A 9,850-nucleotide genomic window follows, 5' to 3' on the forward strand; every position below is an offset into this window, starting at 1 on the left:
GGCGACTTGCTAGATAGAGCCTCAGGTTGCAAGAATACGACATAACAGTCGTATGCATAGCGGGTCGAGAGCACAGCGATGCTGACTGCCTCTCACGCGCACCAATGGAATCTGCCCCTGGGGAACATAGGGACGACTTTCCATATCTTGGGGCCGTCAGCACCGCAGACATGACTGAATATCAGCGATCTGACGCGGAGTTGCTTAAACTGATCAAGCATTTGGAAGGGCAACCCGTGCGTGTTGCTCGAGTTTTCGTCCGGGGATTGTCCTTGTACCTCATGAGAAACAACGTTTTATACAAGAGAAACTTCGAGCACAGCAAGGAAAAATTCCTACTCGTCGTTCCTTCGGCCTTGCGTCCCGAAATTTTGGAAGCCTGCCACGATGACGCAGCAGCAGGACACCTCGGAGTGAGTAGAACATTGGCTCGCATCCGCACAAAGTACTACTGGCCAAAGTTACTGGATGCTGTACAGCATTATGTAAGGACATGTAGAGATTGCCAGAGATGCAAAACGCCTCCATTGAAACCTGCAGGATTTCTCCAACCAATCGAACCACCTGAGTCTCCGTTCGAACAAGTAGGAATGGATCTACTTGGTCCATTTGCTGCGTCATCAATGGGCAACCGATGGATAGTAGTGGCGACAGACTACTTAACCCGGTATGCCGAGACAGCCTCTCTAACCAGGAACACGGCTATAGAAGTAGCTGAATTTTTCGTCACTAACATAGTACTACGGCATGGTGCCCCAAAGGTGGTTATCACGGATCGAGGAACTGCATTTACAGCCAATCTGACGCAGTTCATTATGAAACTTACCCACACAAGTCATAGAAAAACAACGGCTTACCATCCCCAAACGAATGGGCTAACCGAGCGACTCAACAAAACTCTAACCGATATGTTGTCCATTTATGTTGACTTGGAGCACCGTGCGTGGGACAAGATACTGCCGTACGCCACTTTCGCTTACAATACTGCTGTGCAGGAGACTACTAAAGTGGCGCCATTCCAGCTAGTCTATGGTCGAGCAGTTACTATACCATTAGATGCAATGCTGCCTGTAGGCGACAACACAGAGCACAAGCCTCACATCAGCGAATTCATTCAGCGAGCCGAAGAAGCACGGCAGTTGGCGCGACATCACATAAAACACCAACAACGCGTGGATGCAAACCGTTACAACCTTCGTCGGAGAGGAGTCGACTACGCACCAGGCGACCTAGTTTGGATTTGGACTCCTGTGCGGACGCCTGGCCTTTCCGAAAAGCTCATGCGCCACTATTTCGACTCTACCGAGTCCTTCGTCGCGTCAGCTCCTTGAACTACGAGGTGTCACCGGAAGGACAAGTGAGCTCATCAAGATGCCGAAGGAGCACAGAAATCTTGCATGTAGTCAAAATGAAGCCATACTATGACAGGCAATGAACATCGAACTATACACACCCGATTATGAGGAATACTATTTCTCCAATGGAAATCACGCATTCACACCATCTCAGCAACACTGCTTTTACGCATCGGGACGATGCGTTTTTGGAGGAGGGATAATGACGCAAGGCAAACGCAGTATTCAAACTACGCGCGCTAGTTCGTGCGCCCCCCAAGAGATCAGCGGCTTGATGATCAAACAAGAAAAGGCCGTGACGGCGCGCGCCTCCTCAGCACGGGATTTTGATGAAAAATAAGTGGTGCATTGCTCGAGGGTTTCTCGGAGATTGATCCTTTTTTTTTGCTGATCGCCTGTTAGAGACGCCGCTACATTTTTCTTTGCTTTTCGGGCACAAGTTCGCCCCAATAAACAGTTATTCGTACACCATTTGAATTGTACGTAACAATACATTGTATATAGCCAGTTTTTAGAGAAGCTATTTTCCATGTCTTAAGATATATACACTTTTACAGTTTTACTGTTTTTAACCTATTTGTACTAACAGTTTATAGCCCTTTCGTTACCGGTTTTAACTTATACACTTATACCCAGTTTTGTATTTGAGTTCTTTTCAAAACATGTTTTTTGGTATACGTAAAATGAATAAAAATTTGCTTGCCCATCCTGCTCTTGCTCTTTGTGGAAGCGACGGACCACCCATCCGGTTAGTGCGGTGTCTTTATTGTCACTTCTTGTGTTGTTGTTGTTGTTGTTGTTGTTGTTGTTGTTGTTGTTGTGGTGTGCATGCAAACTTAGCTTGTTCAAGCGACCAGCATCGACTGCCTGCAAATTCCTGTATCCTCCTGCCGACGCCTGGTTCTTGCTGCCTTGGATTCCTGAATCCGGTCATTGGTGAGATGCTAGTTTCATAAAACACTTCCCTCTTTTCCCCTCTTTCCCGCCCCCCTCTTGGGGGTGGGTTCTTGTGCTCGGCAAGGTGGACTGCTTACACCGGCTGTGCCGGCAGCTCGCCGTCCGCAAAGCACCCTTACCTTGCATCTGAGTTTGCTCAGTGACTCTTACTTCACCTGCCCAAGTGATGTAAGATAGCGCAAGGCTTTCTTGCAAGCATGCTCTTCGGAGCCTCCCTCTACTCTGGACACCAGCTTGCTGGATTGCTGACCGAGTGGGAGCTGCGCCTCCGCTCTCCCCCTTTTTTTTCTTGTCTTTCCAATTCCAGTTTTTCCATTTTTCTATCTTTCCAGTTCCCCACAGCTTTACCTTCCCCCTAGATCTCTGTGGGGTACGGTACTCCGGGGTCTCCTGGACGAGCAGGCGTCAGAGCCTAGTAAGGCACCTTCTAGACGAGAATGAGATCAGGGCGAATGTGACCTACACCTGCAGCCTCTGCTCTACCACCAGCCTCGGTCTCCACCCTACACGCGACCCCTACTTCACGAGAGGGGGACACGAGCAGTCGCCCCTCGACCTCTATAGGCAGAAATGCCCAGGGCGTCTTGTCGCCCTCATCTCCAGGAAGGTGCTGGACAACCACCTGAGGTAGCGTAAGAGGGAGCAGACGCGGGAGACAACTCAGCACCCCGTGACTGTAAGGCTTCAAGGGCAGCAGCTGCTGCAACTCTGACGGGATGACCCCGCCGCGCCACTACCAGCAACAGAGCCCCACGGACAATGACCCTTGGATCGTCGCAGAATTCAAACTCAATGACTTCGACAGGACCGCCATCCGGCGATGATTGCCTGACATACAGCACAACACCGGTTCCTACAACACCACTGGAGCTGGCACTAACACCTTTTTCGCCCCTTCTAGGCGACTTGCCAGAAATCCTTGACGAGGTTTCGGCAACTAGGAGCACCCCATCGCCCATGCCTAGCGAGGCCTCCACTGCGAGGAGCAGGTCTTCATGTGCTTCCCTTTTCTCGCAGAATGGAACCGCGGCCTCCATCCCGCCAAGTCCCAGGCAGCATGAGTTGCCGCACAGCGACGCAGACCACGGCTGCTCACGGCGCTCCCGGTCACCGTCACCGGAACGGGCCCTTACCCCGCTCCCTCTCTCCTAGGTTGCATGGCTGACTCCCACCGAGAACTCCAAGGATGTTCCCACTCCAACGGCAACTAGCGAAGAGGAGTCCTCACCAGAAGAGTCACCGTGTTATTCCCTTCTCGAGCAGGACCCAGATGCAGCCCCTCAAACTCTGAGGACCAGTGTGCAAAGAGCACCACAGCACAGCATAGCACTAGCACAGGAGGACCCTCGATCAAGTCCTTCAGCCAGGGACATCACCGAAAGCTCGACTCCCCCACACGACTGACGTCATCCGAGGGAACTTCACTGGACGAGGCGGCTAGTCACACTCCCCGCCCTACAGACAGAGAACCCCGGCGAGATTACCCTCTCCGGGCCAATCGATGACACGAGCGTGCTAGCAGAGCACACCCAGCAAATCTGTCAACTGTTTCGGGATGCGGCCACTGCTGAGCGCTGGGAAACTTCCTTTCCATCCTGGAGGAGGCAGTTTCGGTGATGAGAAAGGAGGCGAAAGTTACGGGCAACCCTGGCGGTGGGACACCCCGCGTCCCGACCAACCCCAAAAACACAGAGCAGCTACAGGGCTTGTATCGTCGCAGCCACCGTCGGGCTGTTCGGGTCATCGTGCAGGGCGAGACGAAACTCTGTGAGATTCCGCTTAACAAACTGGAACAGCACTTTGCTGCAACATGGGTGCCGAAGGAAGGGAACACTCATCTGCTCGTCAAAAAGGCTCGTCCGGACGACATGGCATAGATCTGCCTCGCTCGATTCACCAGACACGAGGTGGTGGCCCGTCTACGCAGATGCGAAAACACGGCCCCCGGCAGTGACAGGATCACCTACCGTCATTTGGAAGGAACATGGTTCTGATGGTCTCTTTCTCTCTGCAGCTTTCAACGCGTGCCTCCAGTTCAAGTGAGTGCCCGATGCCTGGAAAGAGATGAGAACCATCCTCATCCATAAGAAGGGTGATCCGAGTGAGGCCACGAACTGGAGACCCATTACCCTTGGAAACACTATCTCCAAGCTGTATGCGGGCTACCTTGCTTCCCGCATGCAGCAGTGGGTGTGTGACCATGACCTGCTCTCGAGGTGTCAAAAGGGGTTCCTGCCGCACGACGGCGCATTCGAACACACCGTCGTGCTGGAGGAGCGCCTGGATGCCAAGTGGGCCGGTGGGGGCGACCTTTGCGTGGCCTTCCTCGACTTCGCCAACGCACTCGTCTCAGTACTGCACAACGCACTAATTGATTCCCTGCGTGGTGCAGGTGCAGGAGAGGACTCCTGTGCCATCGTCGCAGACCTCTACCGAAACAATGCGACCCGGATTGTCGCCAAAGCTGGGACAACCACCCCAGTCACCATCTCAGCCGAAATCAGACAGGGCTGCCCACTGAGTGGCTTGCTATTCAACTTCGTGCTTGATCAAGTTATTCGGGCGGTCCAAGGAGGTTAGAGGCAGCACAATGTGCTGGCTTATGCCGACGATTTCCCGCCCCTGGCGGACAACTCCAAGAAACTGCAGAACCGCATCAACGTCGTGGCGACCCTCCTTGGCCAGCTCGGACTTCGGTTGAACCCCAAGAAGTGCAGAAGACCGCACCTCTCTGGAAGGACTCCCGTAAGCACTAGGCACACGAAATTTTTTGTCGATGACGAAGAGATACCTCGCGTCAGTGACTACGAGAGTCAGTCTTTTCTAGGACGCCCCGTCGGTTTCAGCCTCGTCTATGACCGCTCTAAGGTTGACGAGGCGATCTCCGTCGGCCCCACCCTGCTCGAGTCCATGGTTGCCCCTTTGCAGCGAATTGATGCACTAAAAACCTTTGTTTTCCAGCACTCAACTTCGCCATCTGGTGCAAACAAGTGGGCAAGGCGGAATGGGCACGCCTAGACGACGCATGGCGGCCTATAATAAGGAAACTATCTTCCAGGTAACGCCGTAAACAACTACCTCTACGGCAGCGCAGCAGCCTGAGCAGCTGGAATCCCCCTCTCCGAAGACAGAATTGACACCTGCCGCGTGGACAACACCCTCAAGCTTCTGACCTCGGCTGATCTCGAGGTCCGGGAACTTGCCTTCGAAGCGCTAACAAAAATTGTTTCCAAGCGCACTCACAGGCACGCCACCAACAAGGAGCTCACCTACTACCTCAGTGGCGAAATGAAGGGCGTTTATTAGGCACGGCCAACACGACTTCAATCTCTCTGGACCGAGACTCGGAAGGCTTCCCGCTGGCAACACGTCACCTCGGAAATTTTCGAGGACGGGGGGACCAGTTTTACGTGTGACGGAGAGGAAACCCTCACGTTAAAGAAAAACAGGAAAGTGGTGAGAACGTTGCGCTTCCGAATGATGCCGGCACGTGATCGCCTCCTTCAAAAAATGCCCAATCAAGCGAAGGCAATGGAATGCGTCGCCGCAGACCCGAGCAGCTGCCACTTTATGCGCTCCGGCAAGTTCACCCTCTTTTGCGACTGGCAATTCATTCACAGGTCACGACTGAACCGTCTACCTGTGAATGGAGCCAACCCATGGACTACCTTCACCGACAAACGTTGTCGTGTGTGCAGTTACGCAGTGGAAACGCTGCCACACGTCCAGTCACTGCATGCACCACAGCGTGGCCCACACATGTCGTCACAACAAAATTTTTGAGCGGGTCAAGCAAGCCGCCAGCAAGAAGTTCACGATCACGCATGAAAACAGAGCGGTTGGTACCACCATTCGCCCCGATATTGTTCTCGCCAGGGGGGAAGAGGCGATCATCTTAGACGTGACCTTCCCCTTTGCAAGCGACTCAAAGCACTCAAGGCATCCCTACTTTAGGAACGAAAGTACGAGTCAGTGCGGGACTTCTTGCTCCGCCGCTATCAGAATCACAATCGAGGCAATTGTCGTCGGTATGCTCGGCTGCTGGGACCCGGCTAATGACAGTCTTTAAAAAGCTCTGCAGCCGAAAGTACCTCTGGCTCCTTATGAAGCTTGCAGTGAGCGAGACCATTGCAGCTCCTCGGGAAGTGTGTGGACTTGACCATAAAGTGAGTGACGGTCGCCGGGCCAAGTGCTGACAGTCACCCTCCCACCAAAACCATGAAAAACTAAGAGGCGACACCACACGACACACGCCCCTTTTTCTTTTTATCCCCTGCTGTTTCCTATTTCACCCTTCCTCTTTTTACCCAGTTCACAACACCACCTTTCTCCTCGCTGGTTGAAGGCACAAAAAATGAGAACAAGTCTTTCTTTTTCGGTCAGAAATGTTCATAACCTTGTTGCAAACCCCTCGTGATTCAATGTGCTTGGCCCTAGGGCCGGGCTTTTATGCCCCCTCTCCTCTAGTGTGGACCACATTTTTCACTGTTCCTTTCACACTCTCTTCTACTTTCCCCTTCCTTCTGGCATCTGCGCCCAAGACGCACTCCTTCGGGAGCTAACTGATCAGTTGCACCGCAGTTTACCTGTTGTTCTCTTGTCCTGAGGTTAGGTCCTGCTTCTATGGCTCGATGCTGTTCCACACATGAACGCCTGGCCTTTTTAGCAGGGCTGTCTGGTGTCTTTGGACCCACGATGGTCTGCGCCTTTCAGATTACCTGGGCAGTCTCACATTGGGGTGCAGCAGCGGGGGAGTGACGCCCCGCAGTGGGTGAAAGGTTCGCCCCACTACACCACTGTATTGATCTATTTGTTCAATGTCCACTTGCTTAGCTGGCGGATGGTCACCCAAGAGGACATTCCCGAATAAGCTCAAGGTTCCGAGAGCCTGGGTGCACGTGCTGCTCAGCCCCTGTTTAGCAAGCTTGTACCAAAGCAGCTTCTCCGTGGCTCTACGCCATGGCGACTGGCCAAGCCCTTAGGCAAGGAAGGGTGGACGCTGGTGCGGCCGGTAGTGCGCTGCACCCTTGAAGTCAGGCCCTTTGGTCCCAGAATATCCGGGTGGCCTTCGGTCCGGCCAGCAAGGCCGCGACTACCATTCCCTCTATGTGTTGCCTCTTTTGATAACCACTCTCTGTTCTTATTAGCTTAATTAGTGATACGGATTCTATTTGTATCCAAGATAAAAAACTTATTTTTGCAATGCGGCACAGTGCTTGAAGCTTGCTTTAACTCCCCCATGGGTTCGCCCGGTGTTGCACTATCTCCGAATCGGCCCACTCGCCCCTTCGGGGATGAGTACAACACTATTCTCAATACAAACGAAATGTTGAGATTCACCAAGAATATTGGGGTGAACCGCGTGGGTGAGTCGACTATCCGAAGCCTTGGTGTCACGTCGCCCCAGATAACACGGTATTCGCCGCCTTTCGCCCGCGTTTGGGAGTGTGCTAGCTGTGTTCACACTTACAATTGCTTTGGTAAAGTAAATCTTTGTGTGGAAATTTTATATTCGGGAGCCCCCTTTTTTCTGTTATACTCCAACCTTTTTTAACATCCCAATTATTAGGGATAATGAGTAGTTTGTTATTACTGTTTCAAAGGAAATTTAAAAGTGCGTATGTGACAAAACAGCCTTGTTTAGCTATTTTCGCTTTCAGAGTTAGCGCATTTCAGAAATGAATAAGCTTCTATTGCGTGTTGGTGTTTCTGTTTGCAGTCAGTGACAAGGGAAGGCATTTTTATTTCACGCCTTCACGGGACGTCTTACCCTGAAGGCGTGTGCTCTCACGATGTCTTCGCATGTACACTGTTACTCATTAAAAATAAAATCGCGAGGAACAGCAGAGGATGCACCTTGCACGCACCTGCAGCGTGGTTGAGCGGCAAAGCCCCGACGTGCGCGCGTCCCTGTTCTCTTCTTGTGTCCAACGACCTGGATCCCTGCTTCCGCCAGCGGTAGCCGTAAATCGTTGCCATGCGGTTAGTTACCTTGCCTGCGCCCTCGGCTATCGCCTTGTTGATCACACACTACACGTCTGGACAATACCTCGAGCATACCAACTGATCCGTTGTTGGTTCTCGTTAATTAAAACGAACATGCTCGCATGCTGCCTGAATGGAATGTCCCGTTGCTGGAAGTAGCAAGGGAACTGTGCACTATACATTTGGACGCATGACGCACGTACCTGAAGCGCAGTGAAACGCAGGATTTGTGAGATAACGACCCGGGCGCACTTTGTGATGATTTGCTTCTGTACCCTCTGGTTACTCCTCACAGCTTCACAAAGCCGAGTATGTAGAAGACGAAAAAGCAGAACAACGAAGTGGCACATCTCCCACAATCGTTGTGAGCCACAAGTAAAGGTTAACAATAACAAGCAATACAATCGAGCGCAGTTACGAAGCAGTGGATCAGCGGTATCGTAGTGCCGAAATATAATCTCTGAATGTGGCAACACGTTGCTCCGCGGTTGCATTTGTGCAACCACAAATCTCCCAAAGACGGTCTGTCATGAGGTTACTCGCACCTTTCTCAACGGCATTCGAAGAAAAGCGCAGGCGAGTACTTCTCCACTCATTCTGCCACCACTTGACGACCGCCTTCTACCGCCTCTTGCCGGACTCGATCGACATAGCGGCACGCTTGCGCCTCGTACACGCCAACAAATCACTCCTACCTCTCAGAATCCACAAACCTGGACATTTTAGCACAAAGGCAGAGCCTGCAGTCGAAATGCCTCCATGACATCGCAGTGGCGATTTGCTCACACATTGTTCGGCTCCACAACATGAACCTGCTTTGACTAGCAACACAATACACGCTGTAGACATTTCTCACAGATTCCCAAGTCTGCATTTCATGGCCCCCCGCAGGGGCGCCTGCGCAACTAGGCGTTTGGTGTGTAGCGACACCACGGACCCGAGCTAACGGGGGAGTTTCTACTCCCTCCCACGCCTAGCCGTGCGTGGCTTTGCCGTGTCCGGGGAGAAGGGGATCCTGGGGGTTGAGCCGACGCTGGGTGATTGGACCGTTAAGGCCCCCCGGCAGAGGCAACACACCCCTTTGGCCCCGGCTTCACGTAGACGGCACCCCTGGGCTGACCCACCCAGGGGAAATCGGCAGTCGCCTTTTCCTATCTCTCTCTCCCTACATCTTCGTCTTTATCTCTTACTGTTTATCTGTCCTGTCTTCTACTCTCTTCTGTTTACTTCCAAACTTCCTGGCGGCGAGGGTTAACCCTGTGCAAATAGCCTACCTTGGTCTAGGCGCATTGGGTTATAGTTGCGTTGTACGGCTGGCGTCTGCAGGTTTTAGCATCCACAAACTTGTAGCGTCCCCTTGTTGGGCTCCGTGGTGGGTGGCCGCCAACGCTTCTGAAGAAAATTAAACTGGCATGCATAAAGCATTTCCCCTATTAAGTGATCGTGCCTCCTCAAAGCGGGTACGCACCGAAGATATCAATTTTTTCCTCCGGCCAAGACAAACCTTTCCTCATTTCCACGTTATACACTGCGAAAAAACTAACAAGCAAGCC

The 9,850-nt window shown here is 52.4% G+C and overlaps 1 non-coding gene across 1 annotated transcript; it reads left to right on the forward strand.

The window, feature by feature from the left end:
• The first annotated feature begins 7,409 nt into the window (after positions 1-7,409).
• On the forward strand, positions 7,410-7,597 carry LOC119168762 (U2 spliceosomal RNA). The gene has a single exon (XR_005109465.2). It is a non-coding gene; the product is annotated as a U2 spliceosomal RNA (small nuclear RNA).
• The last annotated feature ends 2,253 nt before the right edge of the window (positions 7,598-9,850 follow it).

The sequence above is a fragment of the Rhipicephalus microplus genome, chromosome 6 (genome assembly GCF_043290135.1).
Source record: "Rhipicephalus microplus isolate Deutch F79 chromosome 6, USDA_Rmic, whole genome shotgun sequence".
NCBI lineage: Eukaryota > Metazoa > Arthropoda > Arachnida > Ixodida > Ixodidae > Rhipicephalus > Rhipicephalus microplus.